This window comes from Lepisosteus platostomus, chromosome 10, assembly GCF_059453375.1.
Source record: "Lepisosteus platostomus isolate fLepPlt1 chromosome 10, fLepPlt1.hap1, whole genome shotgun sequence".
NCBI lineage: Eukaryota > Metazoa > Chordata > Actinopteri > Semionotiformes > Lepisosteidae > Lepisosteus > Lepisosteus platostomus.
In genome coordinates this window covers 15272053-15294072 of record NC_142620.1, presented here as the reverse complement: position 1 = coordinate 15294072, position 22020 = coordinate 15272053, and the positions used below count along the sequence as shown (strand labels likewise).

At 37.6% G+C, this 22020-nt stretch overlaps 1 protein-coding gene across 3 annotated transcripts in view; it reads left to right on the top strand.

Annotated features, from left to right (window-relative positions):
- The first annotated feature begins 3896 nt into the window (after positions 1–3896).
- The window catches only part of sipa1l1 (signal-induced proliferation-associated 1 like 1), a 124699-nt gene continuing 106575 nt past the window's right edge, over positions 3897–22020 (top strand). For all 3 annotated transcript variants that reach the window (XM_088648384.1, XM_088648379.1, XM_088648380.1), the window contains exon 1: positions 3897–4150. The gene's annotated coding sequence lies outside the window, so the exon portion shown is untranslated. The remainder of the gene's footprint in view (positions 4151–22020) is intronic.

The following is a 22020-nucleotide window of genomic DNA, read 5'->3' as shown; positions in this document are numbered from 1 at the left end:
GTATTTTGTGTGACTGTTTTTTTGTTTTCTGGTTAAGTTATGGACAAATGTTAAGTAGTTCATAAGAAATAGCCATGTTGTTTTATATATATATACACTAAATTTCCATTAATTTTTGCACAAACAAAATGGCAACTCAATATTCTCTACAAATTTCAAATTTGATAATGAGGAAATATTTAGTTGTTAAAGACTAGATTCACTTTCTCCATGTTTGAAATGAGGAAATAATTTTGTTGTTAAAAAGCACATTTGATGTGGTCAGATATGAAAGTTCCACTTTTACTATACTGACTCTGGAGAACATAGAGTCTTGCAGTTCAGCCTTGAAGGTTATTGGATTTTGCAAAGGTGAGTATTCAGTTTCAAAATAATAGTTTGATTCCAATTATTTGGGAAAGTAATGCTAATAAATACATGCTGGAATACTTTGGGACTTTCTTAATCAACGTAGGACTGCTATGAAATACATTAAAATGACAGAGCACCTTTTTACTTTGACTTTTCTTCCTCCTGTGAATGCCTTATTTTAACATAGACGCGCAGTGGAATTGGGATTTCGTTGCCAGACAAAACGTTTGTCATAGGAAATACTGACTTATCAAAGCCACTTGTAGTTTCCTACAACGACTCTGTTTTGGTATAAACAACCTGTCACATTTTCATGTCATTTTGCATTAGTGCGACTGCCAAGCAAGAAAAGTTGATGAATGGATGCATTCTTCGCAGTATCCAGCACGGCTTTACATAGGAATTCCACAGACAGAGGAAAGGTCAAGCATGCAATCATTTTGTCAGACTCTAGAGGGAGCAGCACACTATTCCAGAAACGTTCTTAGACGTTGCCGCTGTTAACCACGTTTACTTTTTTTTAAATAAAAAAATGCACATAGACAAATCACAAACGCACTTGCTTTAGAGTTAGGGAAGAAGAGTTAAGGATGAGTTTTCCTTTGTCTGAAATGATAATCGACACCTTTTGCCCCTCCTTTCCAGGAGCAGAGATGAAAATCACTTACTGTAGAGTGCTTCAAGACGTTTTTTTGCTGGGCGGCTACACTTTAAAACCAAATCAATTGATTTATGTTTGACTGTGCTTAATCTCTAAAAGGACGGTAATCCGTGTCAATAAACCTATATAGCATGTAGTTCTACGAAGTACTGTACATTTTTTTTGTCGTAACTTGTTTCAGGCATAGAAGCTTTTCAGAAGATCAGGAAAAATGTGTTTCTGAAGTGGGTGAAATATCGGTTGTACAGTAGCAAAGGTGCCCGTCATGAGTCATCATCCGCATATGTTCATCCTTGATATATCAAGACAATCTTCATACAGCCTTCCTAAAATGATTTTTTTTCTAAAGAAATGAACACTGAGTAAAATCTACACACCTCTCTTTATTTTCGGAGTCTTCTATATTTCTGGTAACATAATTCATGCCGATTTAAACAAGGCTTAGTCCGCAAAAGCTGAGACGTGGCATAATGTGATTTAGGAGAATTGTGTCGTTTAGGGAGAGCTTATAGTTCTCTTTGAACTGGTGAATACTTCTGTACTATATCTAGGATTCTGTGTTGCATGTGGTACCTTATGTGCTACAGTAATGTATTTTATCTTATCATCTGTCACTTGCACACATATACAAGGAAAGAGCTCATGTCAATTTTTCAGACAGATTTGTTCAAATAAACACTGGAATACATGCTTGTGCCTGCAGAACATCTCAGCAATTAAAAGTGTCCTTCGGTAAGGGTTGTGGCCTTCCTATATAGGCTCTCCAATATGCAGGGGCTTAACAGTTTCTGAGAATCCAAAGGACTGCAGAAAAAAAAAATTCAGCTGGTGACCTTCTGGTGTGGACGCTGTTCAGATTGCTTTCCAAGGTGCTGTAAATTGAATTTTTCCAGAGACATCCTTCATTTTCCATCCTTACTAACGTTCAGATATGGAATTCAACCTGAGAGTGCATGTTTACTTTCACTGCATATGCTCTTTTCTTTAAGAATTGTTAGTACAGTTGCATGAGCAACTCAGTATGAATTTTATTTCCCCCCCCACTTCTAATGCAATAATGAGCTTTTCTACTACATTTCTTTTCAACAGTTTCTTCAGATGAGTTCTGAACTTTACTTTTATCAATCATATTTGAGGATGAAATAAAACTAAAAATCCACAGATGTGTAGCACGGCTGTCTGGGAAACATGTGCTTGTGTACAGGACTGGAGATGCTTTCAGATGGTACAGTGTGAAGTGTGAGTCAGTGTGCCCAACCAGAACACGTGTTGGTTAGCATTATGCAAGAACCAATTAAATTCACAATATTAGCTCGCCCGAAAATGTAGGCAGGTCACAATGTTGGCACTTCATTTGTAATGTCATAGACATTTTTACACTAATTATAATCATGTGTTGGTTGATTAAATGGCACACAAAGCTCATGCCGATCCTGTTTATAAGAATTTCCACTGGAATAAACAATCCAGGCTTGGGGGACATTTGTCTATTTCAGTTCGAATGCCAATTAGTGCTTTATTATCAGTTTCAATATAGCAGTCAAGTCTGCAATTGTCCAGTCAATTGAATACCAGCAAAGAAAGCTGATATTCAATGCTCCCAATTTAATTAAAAATTGGATAGGAGTATTTGTTCTAAATACTCTAAATACTTTATTATGTAGATGAAAAAAAAAATTCTTTATAAAGTAGAGCTCTGGAAGATCATTCCAAAGGCAAGGAGGCACATAAAGGCACAATAAAAAATGTTATATTTAAAATATAAGTTTTGGAAATGATGTTAAATCAAGTAGCATTGATCAGGGATGAACTTTTTTTTCTAAAAAGAAATGAATGCAAAGCATTTTGTATCTGTTATCATTTTCAGACTTAAAAAAGGACTCATTTGGAAAGGCTGTTACCACATGTTGAAGAGGCTAAAAACTAGATGGATCAGAGAAAATCAGGAATGCATTACTGTGTTTCTATATCTCTTCCTACAACTTGTTTAAAGGAAATAATGAAAGGCGAATCCCATCTGTTTTGCACAAAACAAAACCTAGCCTTCTTTTAACTTCTTTTGTTTTTCTTAGTGGTCTGCCATAACCACAGAATATAAGAATGCAAAAAGGATTACAAATAAGAAGTCCTCTTTGTATTCCCAGTTCTATCCCATTAAAAATAGTAAACAATTTAAATTTTATTTCATCAGACGCTTGGCAAAACCAGTCATACCACTTGAACTAATGTATTGGAAAACAGTTAATGCAGGAATGTGTAAGGGAAGGCTTTAAACAGCTCTTCACAAGCCTACGGCAAGTTCATGGGTGGGACACGAGAAGTGCATTATTACGCTGAAGTACTGTATTTCCTTCACAGTTCTAACCTTTCCACCGTAACTTTCTTTTAAATACTATGAATTTGATTTTACGAAAAAGAGAAGCGTGGGCGTTAGTCCTCTTGTGAGCAACAATGCAGCGAGAATAAGTTACTTTTTATTAATTTTTAAACGCAAATTTACCACTCTGCGTTTATTCATTTTAGCTGGAATTAACGGAAAGATGCAGGTGCAGTCGCATAAACATCGTAATAAACAACGACAGCAAGCCAGCGATAGCAGGGGTCCCCGACAGATGTGCATTTTTCTTCCACGGTGATTGTGACCAGCATCTGCCAGGCTTCTCTTGATGTTTTTAAGAAAGCGTAGCAAATCCCGACAAAAACACCAGTTGCACGCTGACTGCAGCGGTGCAGTTTTGCAGTTGCCAGAGCAACGCTTTCAATAGCTTTCTCTATCCCCCGTTTTTTTCCCCTTCTTTTCTTTTCGTTTAAGCCAAATCTCGCTCTCCCGCCCTCGCGAGATATTTGCGATAGGAGTGGGAGGGGGGAGCTGAATTGCAGTGACCTCATCTCTCCAGCAGCTGCAGAGCGAGGCGGAGCTGCAACTTTGTACGAACTTCCAAGTTGCAACTGCATCGAGATACTGGGACAAACTGGACTTTTACTGGGGAGGGGGGAAAATCGGGGATGTTATGGAGAGAAGCGTAAGATGAGCGGACTCCAGTCCATATTTTTACAGGGTCGGACCGTTTGTTAGTGCAGAGGAGACGTATAGGATTTTGTGCACAGACAAAAAACGGCTGGAGAAGCAGAAAAAAGGTGAGTTGGAAACGGGTTGCCCGTGAACTGCAGCGCCTGGGAGCGATGGATGGGGCTCTCTGTGTGATGGTCGATACTGACCACGCTAATGTGGGATGGAAACGGATAGAAGTTCACGTAGTAATGAATAACCTAGACAATCATTACGTGCCACTACCGGTGAGATGGTAAGCTCCTTTGTGCTGCGTGCCAAGGGGAACCGAGGGTTTTAGAAGTTTGAGTTTTTTAATGCATTATTTTTTCTTGCCACGCTTGACTTAGTCTAACACTAATGAATGTACAACAGGTTTCTGGTTGTGGGTGCATCCCGCTTTAATCGCTTTCTGAAAGTCATTTTGGTGTGAAGTGTCAGGTTCCACTTTGTGTTTTGTGTCGAGATTTAATGGTTTTGATGCTTCTTCAATACGTGTCTTGTTTATACGTATTCCTTATACATGCGGTTTTTTTATTTTGGTCATAATCTATTCTAATTTACCCGTTCTTTAACATTGCTAGCTTTGTTTCTACGTCATGACCAATGTCTTACAATTAGAGGGACAGAGTGACAGTTTAGCACTTCTCCATTCGATCTTTGATTAATGTTTCGTGTAAACGCTGTATAAATTCTGTTTTAGCTAGCATATTTCATATCAATAGTAACGGGGAATTTTGACAGCGACCTTTAGACCAAAGATGTAATATTGCATGAATTATGGAGCTGGGTAATAGAGCACAGACTCCTTTTGCAAATCTTATCAAATCTTAGAGCCACAGAGTGATTCTGGCTGAGGATGGACACGGGTTTGTACTCGTCAGGTTAAAGGGCACGTGTTGTAATATTTTGTCTAGTTGTATCCGTTCCTCACAATACATCAGTCTGACACATGGACGAGTAAAACCATCGTTTTATGTACAGTTCTAAAATAACTCCAAGTTATTACTCATTAGTCCGAGAATGAGTGTGTACTCTTGTGAAATGTCTATACATTTCACATCTGAAGATGAAGATGGGTTAAAATATTTCATTTAGTACATGATTTATTGTGACTCTTGCATAGTTCTGCTAGACATTTTTAATTCACTCTGGTCTTTAATAAGTCGCAGGTTGAAGTTATATAGAAAAATTGGATTCAGATTTTTCAGAATGTGTAATAAGGCTTGTAAGGAATCCAATCCATTATAACAGGATTACAGCATTAGTCATACAGTAGGTACATAACACTAGGTATATAGAGGTTACCATACGTATGTCTCCGGGGACTGAAATAAAAGATTTGAAAACCCAGAAGCCAATACATTCTGAAACATTTTGAGGTCTTGATTTTTTTCTTTCAATGGGTAACTTCTTTTCACACAGCACACAGTTTCAGCAGGTTGTGAGTATTGTTAGTGATTGGCTTGCAGTCTGTTGCTGATAGGGATTATAGAGGACGTCTATTGATTATTAGAAAAATAATCTTATCTTAGATTGATAAGGTTGCCTAAATGACAGTTTTTAAAGAGAGCTCAGCTCAGGATATTAAATACACAGTTATTTCCTTATGATCAGTCATTTCTGCCCCAAAGATGGAGGTGGTTGGATAATATATAGTGGATGGGACTGCTACTTTTTTAATGTTGCATTTTATAACATTAGAACATTTTTTCCCCAATTCATTTTGTTGGTTTGTTCAGCCAGGGGTTGATTTATTTTTACTTTAGTAATGGATCCACTGGAATTCTAGGTAGGGTGCACTTATTTTTGTCCTTTAGGTTATCAGGATTAAATAACTCCCCAGGAGCAATTTTCAGGTCAGTTACACCTCTCTCATTGCTTTCCTGTGCGTGGGCGGTTTAGTGAAAGTGCTGTAATCAGAGAGGGGCACAGGCTTATAGTACTCCAGTAAGGAAGAGAGTGAGGGTGGAACTTTGTACAATACTGTTCTCCCCAGTTTATGACTAATAATGCTCCTGGCTCAGTTTTTGAGGATGTGTTGAGCGAAGGGAAGTATACCTGCTACCTGCAACAAATCTCTCTGAATATGTGCCTCACTGTGTTTTTCCTTTTAATTTCTCTACCATGTGGCTTCTCGCCAACACAATAAAGGTCAGTTTGTCGATTTTAAGTCTTTCAGTTTCTTAACCCACTGTTCTAGTAGGCTCATTTTTTATCTCGGTGCCAAATGGGTAATAGTTACCTGCATCAAGCTTATTTTGATTGGATAGCCTTATCAGTACCTGTCACATCTACCAGTTTATTTATTATAGAGCAAGTTGAGAAGACACATTTCTGCTTTACGACTCATCACTGAAATAAGTAGGTAATGAACATAGTGCAGAGCTAAGGTAAGATTCCTTCACAAATGGGCACAGACTGTTCTAAATTCTGTGGAATGTCCATCACAATTTTACATGTATAGGGCACAGTGCTGTTCAGAGAGTATTGTAAAATTGACAGTCTTTTCTGCCTATCTGTTGCACTCTAATCTAGTCACAGGGTGCTTGGAAGAGTTAGTTGCATTTCTTAGGTTAAATAGGATCAGGAAAGAGCTGCCCAGGAAACAACATTAATGTTTTAGTGATGAAAACATCTTCAAACTAAAAAAAAAAAATGAACATCCAATTAAACTGGATTATGTGATGAAACAATAATAAAAATGTGGCATGAAATTTAAATTCATTATCTACAATAATATTAGTTTCTTTTTACAAGTAACCTTATTATAATTCATATACATTAACATCTTACTTTGTCCTGTATGGATATGTTTGATACAGCCAGAAATAGGCTTGTTCTTGCAGAATTACCAGAAAATCGGTGCTTACAATTTCAATAAGAATGTGAAAGATGCAGTGAACTAGTAGTAATTCACATTTAAATGTTAATTAGCTCAATGTAATAGGGAGTGTAGGTGGCTGTGCATGTCTTGTACAACACTCTCCCATTGCTAAATGAAGACTTAGTCAATGACAGATGAGCAATAAACAAGTGCTGAATTCTTGCAAAAGTCACAGAATTTCTGCACTGAGTGTGAAGTGTAGGTGATAAATCTTTATTGAATTTTTGTCCACAAGTTTTCAATTCCAGGTTCAATAAAAGCATGTGCAGATTTTGTGATATGGATAAAATGAAATGGCTCTTGTAGTAACAGCAAATGTAAGATAAATGTAACTGTATACTGACCAGAATTGCATAACATTATTTGAAGTTGCTGCCTGAAATTCCAAGAAGCGCACATTTTTTTTAGTATACAACAGATTTGATATATGTACAACACCCCCTTGCCCTTGGTTCTCAGAATAAGGCAGTGTTGTTTTTCAGGCTTGTCTGGTATTTAAAACACTAGATTATATTGTATGCATTTTCTGGCAGTATCTTTACTAGCCTTTTTCAGTTACTATGTTTTTTTTAAATGTGTGATATGTCTTTAACAGGTTTTAACTTGGAATGTAAACTATCCCTAGCCTTCGTTTATCAAAGTAGATAGGAAGTGGCACTTTGAGGAAATGTAAGTAAATTAGTACCCTTAAAAGCAATGGATACCGTTGAAAAATCTTTGAAAAAAGTAAATACAAGTCCACAAATTTTCCCCTTCAAATTCAGCTTTGAGAAGTCAGAATGTTTGCTCTGCATTGGTAAGTTAGCATGACAAATAATATAAGCAGAAACAGAGTTTCAAACAGTCTACACGTAATGGGAAATTCACCAAGCAAGAAATTAAGTAAAAGAAACAGAGATTGTATTTTACTCGTTTAATAAAAATGCTGTGGGGCTCGTGGTGTTTTGTTTTCTTGGTAATATATAAAAAATTGAAATTCTTGCTGGAATGTCTGAATTGTTGCCAAACCAAACCTGCCAAAACCCATTTTCTTAAAAACAATTGTATTCCACAAATACCAAAACAATTCTTTTTAAGATTTGTCAGAGAGTGTTCCTTGTTTATGGGAGCCTTTCTAATGTGTGCTTACAGGAGATTCTTGATCCTGTCATTTTGACCTCAGAACCACATCAAGCTTATGGGCTACTCACTGCTGTGGCATTTAACACTTTTACCTCAAAATGGCTCTTCCAGTAAAAGCTTCAAGGTCCTAGGTTTTATTCCAGTTTCAGGCATCTAGATATCCAGAGTTTGCAGGCTTTTCTCATGTTCATTTGGTTTTGGCTGTGGGTTCCTAGCCACCCTCCCAAGACATTCGGGCTGGGGTGGATAATCTGTTCCACATTGTACCTCGTTCAGTGGCCCTCTGATTGATTGGTATCCTCCTGAAGCAGATGTCTGCTGTCTGTCCTGCCATGTTCCCTGTACTTCTGGGATAGACATTGGCTTTTCACAACCCTCAGCAGGACGAGCGGTCTTCTGGTGATGGATAGATGAATGATGACTTGGACCGAGAACATTGTTCTCAATTTAAATATCTGAATACATTGCGGGCAGCTGTTTCAGTCTTGAAGAAGTTCTTTCCTTCCTTCCATTTAATTCTAGCAGGGCTTTGGGGTTACTTGTGCTTTGCTTAATCACTTTGATGCCCTGAAAGAGTTTTGCGACCTTCTCGTGAATCCCATGCCATACCCCCTGCACAACAAGAGCAAACCAATAATCCCTTTAAAATCCCATTTGTCAAGAATGATTGAAATCCCCCTGAAATCAAGTTATCTGTTGATTTAATTAAGAAACGCTGATGGGCTAAAGCTTTTATGGTAGGATAAAGCTTTAATGGAGGCAAAATCCAGTGCTGTGAACCCCAGATATAAAGTTAACAGACAAAATCTGCTTCTTCAGTAAAAGAGAAGGATTCCATCTGACTCTCCCATTGATGCTTCTTTTAGTATGCTGCAGAGTCTTGTTTTCATGCTTTAGGCTTAAAGGGAGCTTTGCTACTGTTTTGGATACAGAATTTAAAAGACAGCAGTAAATTTGGGGCCTGTGAGTCCTGATGACAGCTATTTTGAATGTTTTATCATACTGGGAATTCCTCATTATGCCTGCAGCACCAGTCCCCTAATCCTTCAGTGCTGAAAGGAAGTAACAGGTGGAGAGGATATCTGAATAATGAGCGAAACTGATAGGAAGTGGCTCTCAGCTGGTATAGTCGGCCCACTCCTTCCCTCAGACTCCCAGATGGCTTGTGTGCTTCACTTTTTACTGTGCTCATTCTCTGAGTGGACCGATGACCTCAGGGGAAGACTTCTAGCAAACACTGTTGCAAATAACACTTGGCTTGGAAAAGCAAAAAGAAATCTCTTCATATCCATACTCAGTTTGGGATACTAGATTTATACTTAGGCTCCATTTAAATCAATTTTTAGTCCTAAGCATTTAAAAAAAATAGAATTTGAAGATTTGTTTCCAAATGCCAGAACCCTCTCACTTGCCTGCACTAAGAAGGTACCATTAAGTGACATGATTTGTAATGAATGGGTAAGGTAAAATAATCTTTAACCAGACCCTGGTCTTCCTCAGGAAACTACTTATTTTTACTTCTCTTTTTATTTTTCTAAATAGCTATGCCTGATCATATTTTTACTATTGAAAACAACTAACGTTCTCAGAACATTTGATGCAATAGATTCAGATGACCTAGTTAATTAATATAATAGTGCTTCAAAGTGCTTCCTCCATGGAGTGTCCTGTATGGGGAAATGTTTGTTCTGGTGTTGTTTTTCAAACCTTGGAGTTGAGGAGCACTGGTCAGCTCATATTTAAACTGTCATTGGAGAAGCACTTGTTTTCTGTCATAACAAGTGCCTGTTTGTTCTTAACTGTTAGAAGAAACAACATTCATTGAAGTGCCAGCAAATTGTTTATAAAATAATTAAAAATTGAGCATTTGTGATTACTTGTCAAACAGAAGGCAGATTTGTGCCATTAATTAGCTTCTGTGACACTGTTGTTGAAAAACGTCGTAGAATCTCAGAGGCTCTGTAATTATAGACTTGCCTAATGGATGCTATTTTTTTGGGGTAAAATCTCAGCACAATCTGTAGCTCCACCATTATGGAATCATCAGGTATAAAATGGCTTCTTAGAAAAATTGAAGATGTGAATGATTCTTTCCCTTTAATAGCATAGAAAAAGATTTCAGAGTCATTTCCTGATGGTCTCTGCCAATATGATACATGGCAGATTAGATTGTACATGACTCTAGTCCTGGGTTGTTGTTGTTCCTTGTGAAACTTTGTTGAGGCATACCAGGTAAAAACTGCCATAGTAAAGTGTAGTGGAGCCCAGTAAAATCATAGTGAAGGCATAGTATAGGCAGTTTTTAAAGTATAGAGAGTGGTAAAACAAGCTGAAGATATGACAGTTTAAACTGTCATTAGGCTTAGATCCCAATTTAACTATTGACGTTTGCTGAGTGTGGGGATCAGTACAGTTCAGATGGTTTAGATTTTTTAGTTGCAAGCATCATTATTGTATCTTTTTCTTGAGGGTAGGAGTCCATTGTGCCAAATTTGTGTTGTTTGCTTATTTTGTGTTGCTACATATCTAACAAGCCTTTTTAACTCATTGAATCTTATTTTCACCTATTGAGAAGAAGGCTGAGGTCTTTATGAACAGTGTAATAGAATGGACGTTAGAGACATCGCTAGTGATTTACAAGAGAGTCATTTTTCTGGATAGGTGAGGTAAATTCAGTGTAATTAATTAGGGAGCTGTAAGTTGAAAATGCAGAGACACTTCATGTGAATAAAAATACTAATACCCTGCAGCATAAGCCTGGGAAATTGAATGTAACGTCTGACATATCTGTGTGTGTCAGTCACCTTCATTCCAGTCAGATGGCTCAATGTAATTTTGTTAACACCAGACCAGAGTGGTGTAGTGTCTGAAAGCAGATTCACGGTGATGCATTGTTTAGATGATTCACACCCTGGATTAGTACTAGATGTGATGCTCTGCTGCTCAGGAACAAATCCATAGATGTTAAAACAAAATCCTGACTGCAAGGTCATTAAAGATCCAGTGGCACTGTTTGTAAGAGGAGGTATGTGATTTCAGTGACCACCTGGCTAAATTCTGATCCATTCTAGTTCAGTTTGGCCACATTCTCTCTTAAAAAAGTTCTCCCTTAAAATAATAGTTGCAGTGTTTTCTATTTTTCACTTCTCTTCCTGACCTGCTGTGTAGTGGGCCTCCTGGCACATAATGGCTGCTAGGGAATGCCAGGTGGATTTCAGTGGTGAATGAAGTGGGCTCTTCCTGTTCGGAAAGCATTTTGGAATCCTTCGGGATTAAAAAAGCTGTAAAAATGTAATGATTTATACATTATTTTCTATTGACTGATAGCAGGAAAAGATAGGTGAATTAAGAATTGTAGTTTTTGTTTTGAGACATCATTTTAAAGTGCTGATACATTGACCATTGCTTGGTACAGTTTAAATATCGGCTTTGTCTTGAATGTCTGCCTCATGTATTCTGGGCAGTTTGTGTAAATTGTGAAGGAAACAGTGGTTTCAAGATTTTATTTGTTCATTGCATGACAATATTTCACGATGAAAGGTTTATGGAGCGTTGCATCTTTTTTCAACTGGTTTTGCATCTGCAAACGTGAACAGGTTCTCTGTCTCTATGAACAAGTCGTTTTGTAGAAGCATCTGAATCAAAAAGCTTTATATCTTAAAATTGTTTACTTAGGCTAAGTAAACAATTGCGGTCATAGTGTTTCGGTGAAGTGTTATTCGCAATATCATAATTCTGTTGCTTTTTTTCTTGCATTATGCCTGATAATAGTTTATACAGTCTTAATACAGACTTAATCTGGAAATTTTAAGGAGAAGCCTGTGTAACTGGATTTATAGTAGCATACTCTGTTTGCAATCAGGAAATGCTAAATCTGTGGTTGCCAAGCTTTAGAATATCAGAGCCCAATGGTTTTCTAGGGCTTGTTCTTATTCCTAAAACATATCCTTTGTACATAAATTTGTATTTAGTGGTTTATGTGAGTACTCTAGCTTTTGTTGTAGACAATTGGTCAAATATGCACATAAGTACATATGTCTTCAGTTTTGCAACAGGCTGAATCCTGGATCTTACTCTGTCATCATTATTGCTGAATAAATAAACACCAAAAAACTCCAAAGTGCACCTATTAGAACAGCACCTTTTCTTTCTGTTTCTGAACATGGTATTAAATGTAAAAAGGTTAGATGTTGAAGCTGAGCACAGGGGAATGAATAAATCGCAGAGAAAATGAAATATTGTGCCAAGTGTCTTCAATGAACAGTAACGTTCTACTGATGCTGCATGTCTGAATGAAATGCTACATGCTCTATATACATTAATACCGCACAAGTTGTTTTCATTGTTTTTAAATAATGTGACTGGTTTGCTTTAGGCAGCACTGTTTTCATTTGCACGAGTGTTAAAGGTTTGGTCAAAGTAACTGTAGATGCCCTTCACACCAAAAATAGCTTTAACACTTTTGTGTTGAAGTGGATTCCATAATGTTTGAATTGTTCTGTATAGACCTGAATCAAACTGTCTGCTTACCATGAGGTCATGTGTGGTAGCAAGGTTGGTCACTGGAGCCTTTTGTCCTCGAGAACGTCTTCAAGATGAGAGGAGGGACTTTACAAATGCCAGCAGCATAATTTCCAAGATATTTGCTCCAGTACAGACTTTTTCATTTTTCGATCTTTCAGGTAAAATCCAGTGAAAATTTATTTTAAGTGAAAACTTGAGCTATATTTCATGCCAACCCTGTCTCCTTGGCTAAATTAGGACCTTGATTTTTCTGCAGAAGCTTACAAAGAATTGGGAACACAATTTGCTCTGGAGCAAGAAGCTTTGAAATTTGACAACCATACATCTGCTGGTGAGCTTTCTCTGAAAAGGCATGAATTACTAAGTGTTATCTTGTGATAAATTGTTCTGTTTTAAATAATTGTTTTCCTTCCTCCCCCTTCCTCCAAAAGGGACTAAATTTAGTAAGCATCACAGCTGAGCTTATAAAAGCATGTTCCAATCTCTCTGCCTCTTTTATGTTTATTTGTGTGGTATTTGGAAAAGATTCAAACATCTCTTCTTTTTGTGGGTTTGCTTGGTAATCTAAAGTTTCAGTGAGTTGAACATCAAAGTGGAGGTTGCTTCAAGTGCTGCTGATCTTCAAATATGTGCAGTAAAAAAATGACAAAGCTTTGAAAAACCTCAAAGGTTTTCCAAATTCTGAAGAATGTCGCACAACAGCATTGTGTATTCTGTTCCCTTTTTTTAACCTTACAATGCATTGAGAACTTTTTAAATATAGCAGACACTTTCCAAAAAGCAGCCAGCTCGTATCTGAGGCAAAGTGCACTTGGCACCTGTACTGTAGTTCAGAGCAGGCTTACAGATCTCCTGTTGTCAGTGTTACTGCCATTTAAATCGCCAAACCAAAATGCTGGCACTTAAACTGACCCATTGTATGTTCTTATTTTAGTTGCATGCGAGTCAGGGACTTCAGTCTTAATTTTTTAAGCGCGTGTTCTGTAAAGTAGACGTTGAGGTCTGCATAATAAAATTACTAGCACTTCAGTTAATGTTTAAATACTTGTTATATAATATAAAACAATACTTCGGACAGGCGCTAGATTTGAATGAGCATGGCAAATTACATTGTATTTTCATGGATGCCAATTCCCCATTATTCCCCTTTGACTATTCCTTTTGACTTCACATTGCGTCACATCCAAAGGGGTAAAAATAAATAGGATGAAATCTGTACACATTATGGAAGTTATGGAAGTGGTGAAACTGGGTGCAGTGATGGAAGTAGGCCAGCTGAAAAGCTGCATTAACAAAATATGGTTTTATTAAGTGGCTTCCAATTTAAATAAGCATGCAGCAATTACACTAATTGTTAATAATGAATTGCTGAATGTAATTGTTAGGTTTGTCATGTAATTTATGAAAGGTGAGTAAAAGTCATTACTTTGCAATGGAAATCTGTCAGATGTGCAGCATCTCTTCATCAGTTGTGCCCTTCAGGGGTGGAAATCTAGAAAGCAGCACACGCTGTTCCCTCATTACAAAGCATTTCTGAGGCGAACTTTGTGACAGTGTCCTTATGTCTGCAAGAAGTGGAAGACCTAATCTCAAACGCTGTTTATTCAGGTTAGAATACCTTAGGAGCGACAATTAATTTTAATTTGCACATGTGAACTGAACTGTCGGCTGGGATGTTTCACTTAGCTGTTATTAGACAGTATTCTTCTGTTGTGTACCGAAGGAAATGCTCTTTTAAACAATGAAATAGATATATAATAATATAGAAATAGATATAACACTGCCAGTTAGCATTGCGTGAAGTGATTGGCAAATTTTCAGACTGACACAGAATACATGATTGGTTCATGAACGTGTTTTGAGGGCAAATAGTGGCAGCTGCAGTCAGAAACTAGACAGGGCATTTAATGAAATGTCACATATTCTTCACTGCCACACTAAATCTTATTTGTACATGCTGGTCAGTCATCCTGTTGTAGACGTTCAGTTAAGAGGTGGAGCTAGCCAAGAGTTTTTTAGGACCAATCTCTTTATCTCTATACCTATTTTGGTCTTTGCTTTTTGTTTAATGTTCAACTGAACTGTTAGTCATTTATAATAATATTGACCTAATGGCCTTATCCAAAGTGAAATGTAAAAATGTTTCAAAGATTGGAAATTGTAGAGTGATTTAGCAGGAAATGTTTGGAATTTAACATGATGCAATGTTATAATACAACACAAAATAAGAATAAAGAACAATTCAAGAATCACTGATACGAGTGTCCAAGCAATAAAAAGTGGGTAGTTTATTAGTGGTGTTCCACAGGGTTCTCTGTTGTGACCTGTACTTGTTTGTATTCACTTGCAGCTTCTTAGTCAGATCTTTTGATTCAAACACTTGTTTCACTGCATGTTGATACTTGCCTCTGTTTCATCAGGAGTAGATTAATGCAGTGCCTTACATACTGGTTTATATGTTTTAGTATGGCTCTCAATTGTGTTACAGGAGGACCCCTTTGTCTGCTGTTTTTTGTTCTGATCGGTTTCATTCCAACTTCCTTGATTACTGGTTCTAGTTGGTGTCTGTAACTCATTTGCTTTGTTTTCTGCAATCGGGCCTCGGTTTCAAAAAATATTTCCAACAATGCTAGCATACAGAAGTTTATGAAGTCTCTCTTCAACTTTGTAATTAAGATTTTGCTCCATTGTTTGTGAATAACAGGCTCTTATTATGTGACCAGTTTATGCTGAACAAACACTGGTGGGAATGACAATGTGTCGGATGTTTCCACGGTGAGTGTTTCTCCATTTGCGTCAGTCCAATAGGTTGCAGTTCAGCTCACCAACTTGACTGAGGGCTGGTCTGAAATTCACTAATGTGCATAGGGTCGCAGACCAAACACAAATTCCCATTAAATTTTTAAGAGCTGAAAGGAATTTAAGAAAACAGACCTCAAAAAAGACTTCAAGAATGTAGCTGGACAAAAAACCAGGAGAGAATACAGGGGTCTGCCAGGACCAAGACTATCAACAATTTTTCAGTATGTCCAGAATTATATGGTTTGTGTACTAAATAGTACTAATCTACTTCAGTAATTAACTCATGCTTATATCCAAATTTCATTGGCTTCCACTGAAATTTACAGTGGATATCAAGGTCTGCCTATGTACATGTACCTCTAGATTTATTGCTCACGTATAGTCCTCTCAATCTGAAATCTGTTGATTTTGAGACGTTCAGGCTCTGTGCATTGGGCATAGACCCTTCTCGTATACTGCACCATGTGTGTAGGACTGAATGCCAAAATCCATTGGGGACTGCGACTGTCAGCGTTTTAAATTATTTGTAAGGAAGTTTTACTCTTGATTTCACAGTTAACTTGAGGTTTTTCCCCTTCTTTTTTGTGTCTGTTGTGTATTATAAGTGCTTTAAGTTTGCTGGAAAAGTGCTCATTAATAAAATTGTATTATTTTAATTTTGTATGAGAGTAGTATGACCTGTGCAGACTTCATTTAGTATGGATAAAATTCAATAAACTAAATGTAATAATCAATTATTTGCTCTGAAACAAAATCAGAAGTAGACCTGCCTGTTGCATTCTAAACCTTTGAGATTTGCACTTCTGAATCTTTTGTCCACATTGACTTTTTACTTGCATTTGTTGTTTTAAGCATTTAAGTGATTTATCTTGTTTAAAGGGTTCTGCATTGTCTATTGTTTTTTTTATCACCTGTTGACAAAAAATGCTTGAAATAATTTCGAGTCACCACTGTATTTGTACAGTATTTCTAATTATGAGCTGTACACATTGCAAATGCTTGCTAGGCTTTTCTTCTAGAGTTCTTATTGATACTTACTTTGCTGAAATTTTGATGGTTCCATGTGTACTAGCTTAGAAGACTGAAAGGTGTGAATTTCTGAAAAGATATCTTGCAACAGTTATATAACTCAGTTTAACAAATCTTACACCTGATCATTTCATATTGTAGTAGATAGCTTGACCAATGAACCTCAGGCTCTTAAAAGGACATTTTTGATTATATACGTTAATCGATGTGTAAACTTTAATTCCCTGTGAAATGTCAGTGTGTGTGCATTAATATTCCCCAGACTACTTTAAGATTCAAAACATTTCAGCTGGAATAATTTTTTATAAGGAAATTGCCACCGTTTGCTAGTTGCTAATATACTATGCATTTTATTATAGACTTGCTGATACCAGCAAATGGCGGTTGGCTGAAAGCCCTTTCAGCGTACAAAAGCTCTTATTCAAGAGAAGATAATGATGTAGGGTGGTCGGAATGTGTCCCTCAAAATGCAGCTTGCAGTATAAGGGATTATTCCGCTCAAAATGTCCTGCTTTTGTTGTGCATTGGAAAGTACATTGTTTTGCTCCAGTAGGCATTGGAATGGGTGGCTTCTACTTTGCCTCCAGCACAGTGCTAAAGCGCCTAGTATTGGCAGAGCAAATGCTTCCAGACATTGGGCATGAGGTTTAGGCCATTGATTTGACGAGCTAAGTGCTTAGACGTTTGGCCTGTAGAAAGGAAAGCGATGGTTTGGTTTTTGCTGCCATAGGGAAGATAGAGGCTTGGCAATGGCATTATCTCCTTGTAGCCCGATCTTGTCAGAGCTCGGAAGCTAAACAAGGATGGGCCTGGTCAGTACTGGCATGAGAGACCTCTAGGAAAATCCGGTTTGCTGCTTTAAGTGGGAATGTTGGATCCGTCAGTGACTTTGGACTGAAACTTCCAAACTACCGTCCCAATAGGGGACACTGTACTGTAGGAGGTGCCATTCTTTTCTTAGTCCCCACTCCAAAATCACACCACTGGAATCTTAACTTAATGCAAACTCCCGAATCATTCTCTTTCTTAGCAGTAGACCGTATCAATCAGAACTGTTCACCATTGGAATCTTCTCTCAGTGAACAGTATGGACAGTGTGCCAGATTGTGGAATGGAATGCAAACTGAATTGTATTTTTTGGCAAGTAAAAGATTAACAGCATGTGTCTGTACCTTTCCACCTCCAAGGCTGACCTACTAGCAGAAGGGTTACAGAGTACTACAAACAAGTGTTCAATATTTGGGGAAAGTCATACTTCATTGGATTGCTAGTATAACTGACTAAGCGGTAAAAAGAAGCCGAGCCATGCAAGTAATAAGGCAAAGGTATATCCTGCCCACTGGCAAGTCTTGGTGGAAGCGGCAATGTCTTTGATAACGTTTTCTAATCAACCTTTGGAATCCCAGGTGCCTGTGAGGGCGGGGTGGTCTGTGAGTGCCAGCTGATAGGATAGGCCGGAGCTCAGTGTGCACAATGGAGATGAGGTCATCTCTTTCAGCTCTGAAGGGCTGAGGAAAGCTGTGCAAACAGAACAACAATCAAACCTAGCTGCCCCCCCCTGCCCCCCCCCCTCCACATGTGTGTACCTTTCAATTTACAGAAACACTAAGTAAACATTTACTGTGGGGATTAATGATTGTTTTTTTCACTGTTTGAACAGGCAGGTGTGAAGTGATGTGTGTGTTAGTCTAGAAGGACACAAGCAAACTATGCACTGCTTTTTATTTCTGTGAGCTTTAAACAGCGCTGGTGTTGTAACTTACTATATCAATTGCTGTGGAGTCAACATATTTTTTACTGTGGATATAAGCTGCATCTTAAACTCACTTCTTTATTCCAGTCTGATTTTTATTGGAGTTTAAAAATGGAGGAACTATAAAGCTAGGTTTAAAATTCAAGGGAATATTGTGAAAGAAACATTTCGATTTTCAAGGCTGCAGTAGACCACATCTAACAGTTTGTAGGGTTGAGTGCCTTTAACCATGAGATCCATAATTTTACATCAGAGAAGTGGCTCACAATAGGTGGACTGATATCCTGTGGTTTCTCCTTATAGGGTTGGATGAGAAATCGTGTTTGACCACTGAACCACTGTTTGACCACTGTTTACTGAAACTTTAGCTTTCAGTAAAGTTAGTTATGTGTCAAGTAAAAACTGCTACTAATGGTTTATATAGTTCAAAGTGATTTCTGTTTGTGCCCATTGAAACAGCTGGAATTTTTACTGAAGCAGTCTTAGTCAAGTGCCTTGTTAAAGGGAGCAACAGTAGTCCCCCACTCAGGAGTTGTATCTAAACCCTTCCTGTTAGGAGTCTAGAGCACTAAACACTACTCTGCATTGTCGCAATACACCAGCCAGCAACATTCTTTTTCCTGGGGGTGTTCAGGTTTATTTCTTTTTTGCCTGGTGATGCAGCATTTTGTTTCACCTTCAGAATTGCACTTTCTACATAGAGATTCTGAATAGCAGAACACCGTTTGGTGTGAATATAAAATTCAAACAACAAAAGAATGTTGTGGCCAAGAGCTGTTTACAGACGGCGAGTACATTGTTGAAGATAATGAAAAAAGTGTTGATACATGGAGAAAGCCTTTAGAGCATCTCATGTGAAACTGGTCTTGGCATGGTGGGTGTACAGTGGGCAGTGTTAGAAGTTTTGAGTAGGTTATCTGTGAGAGCTCTGCTGTGCCCTGGGTTTCTCAAGGCTATAACTGTAGAAGCTGTACACATCTGGGCTGGGTATGATGGAGATGAGTGCTCATTATGGTAGCTGTGTGTCATTTCTCAGTGCCAGCTCTTGTCAGGATACTTTACTCACGGCAGTATTTTATAAAAATGACCTACAGTGCTCTCAGCTGTGATTACTTGTTTAGCTGTATTGAAATTGCTGATTTGCTCTCCTTCATGATGTTGTCAGGCACTGAAAGGGATAACATGTTTTTCTGATGCCACTTAACTTCAACGCAAATCAAGCTAATATTTATACAAGTATTTAAAAAAAAAGTCCTAAAAAGTGTTTTTAATATGTTGCTGAGCTACAGTGGTTGGCAGAAGATGCCGGTCATAGGTGTGTGTACAGCTGAGGACTGTATAGTATTTTCTTACATAACCACTCGGCCTAGTGCTGTCTGTGGAAATTCAGGTCAGGCTGATGAAGCCAGGAGGAGATTTGTCAGTTTGCTTGAGAGTTTCACTCAAGACTGTTAACAGATATGTCATGGTGCTACAGGAGATGGAAAGCTGCAGAATTACCCTTTTTAGGATCGGAAACTAGAAGCTTTCAAGTGGCATGTATCCTATTCCATGTGAATGATAAAACTTTTACTATACTTCCTGTTAGACCTGCTACCCAGTAATTACCCATTTAACCTAGTAACTGCAAGACAAATATATTTTGCTTCAAATCCTGAAAAGATAAAAGCTTTAGGTATGATATTTACATTTTTGATGCTCGTTTAAATAGGGTAATCTAGGACATATTTTGTACAATTGACATTCCATACCTGAATGACATAGTAAGTTAATTTCATATGTGCTGAACTAAAAGTCTTCAGTTATGTGTACATACGGAAATTGAACCATTAAAAATTCTGTTTAGACTGTTTAAGCCTCTGGACTCATAACTGGGAGGCTGAGGGTTCAAATCCTGGCTGTGACAATGCTGTATCCTAGTACCCTAGAGTAAGGTACTTCAGTCAGACTTCTTCAGTTAAGTGCCCAGCTGTATAATATGTGTAAAAATGTACACTGCTTTGGATTAAGGCATTAGCCAAGTATATCAATAAATACTGATTTGTGTAAATTGGACCAGCCTACAGAATTGACTTCTCTTCATTCTTAGTTAATTTTAAAGTACAATTTCTGTATATTTTGAGTTGTTCTTGATTTGCCGCAATATAAGTTTCAGTCTCTCTTGGTGGAATATACTGGGGAATTAGAAAAATGATTTTCTCTGATATTTTGTCTTTCAGTAGTGTGTAAACCTAGCCAGCACAGGGAGCATCTGAAGCAGATAGACTGATTTTAGACTGAATGGACTAAGGAAACTATACTGTCCGGTAGTTGCTAAAAGTACACATCAGGCTGCATATCAGTGTGACAGACTACCAACTTCTTCGCTGTGGCCACACCGACACGGTGCTGTTCAGGGTTCGCGGTGACACACTGACCACAGCCATTCTGTACAAGATTATAGTTTTTTAAGCTTTAAATAAGTCAATGACATGAGAAAATCTGCAAAAATCATAGTATATTAACTGAAAAATACATACGAATACGAAATGTGTGCCCCGTAGTATTCATCTTTGATCTAACAGAGGGGTACAGTCTCCATTTTTTAAAGGAAAGGTCGTGCTGCTATGATAAAATATGAACCAGATTTAGTCAAAAACAACCTAATTCAAGAACTGTAATAACTGGACTAAGACACTTTATGAGGACACCATCTAAGCATGAATTATTATGAATTAATTTCATAATATTTAGCTGAATATTTGCGAACACTTAAAATTGTTATAGGTTCTATTTTCCATATTTTCCAACAATTTGCAAGAATACTGTTTTTGTAACTGAACATTTCTTGCTTAGCATAGTTAACAGTATTATTTATACATCCGGTTCACCTAAGGTGAAGAACAGCTCATAGTGTGTTTGTTTTCTCATCATTTTGTGCTTGTTTGAGTGTGGTAAGGAGAGTTCAAGCAGGTCTTGTAGGTTGGATTACAAAGTAACTTCATATCTCTTGGTGGGTCATGGTCACGAACAGGTGTCCTTTCCAAACCCTTTTTCTTTACCCCACAGACAGGAGATGTGATGACTTAAGGAATGTAATTTCTTGGTGCAAACCCTAATCACCTAAGATAAAGTATTTTATATAAAATACCCTCAGCTGTTATTACTCATTTGGCTATATTGTTTTGATGTCTGCTTTTTTGCTGTCCTTTTTAAGTATGCTGTTGTCAGGCACTGTTGGAGCTGAAAGATTTTAAAGATGCTGCTTAATATTAAACTTCTTTATATACGTCTGATAATGTTGAGCTTCACTAGGTTGGTAGAAGACATCAGTCACTGGTGTATGTACAGCTGAGGAGTCACTCGGAAAAATGAACTTTTGTGGCTGAAAAATCTTGTGGCTCATGGACATGAAAAGATGTTCTTTACCCATCAGACAGAAGAACTCAAGGCATTATGTGCTGATGGATATTAACAGAATAGGCTCAATGACTGACTACAGCAGTACAGGTTTATATACAACTTGAGTCCCACAGGTGACAGTTTTTGCATTTCATTTAGAGATCGGATAATTCTATCCCCAATGATTTGGTCCTTGCTCAGAATTGAGACAGTTCTGCATTTTGTAAGTTGGTAAAAAACAACCTGGTGTAATTCTGTAAAGTAGGATGTGCCTGGATTTACAGTAATTTCGTCTGTAATGTTAGTAGTTTTTTTTCTTATTTTTTTAGTTAATAACCACACCTTAACTTAAGAAATGTCCAACTAAGATGTTGAAGTATGTACAGGTCACATTTACCAAACACTAGGGTTAAATTCCTGAAAATGCCACTTATAGCAAACAGTGGGAAAACAGTGGTCAC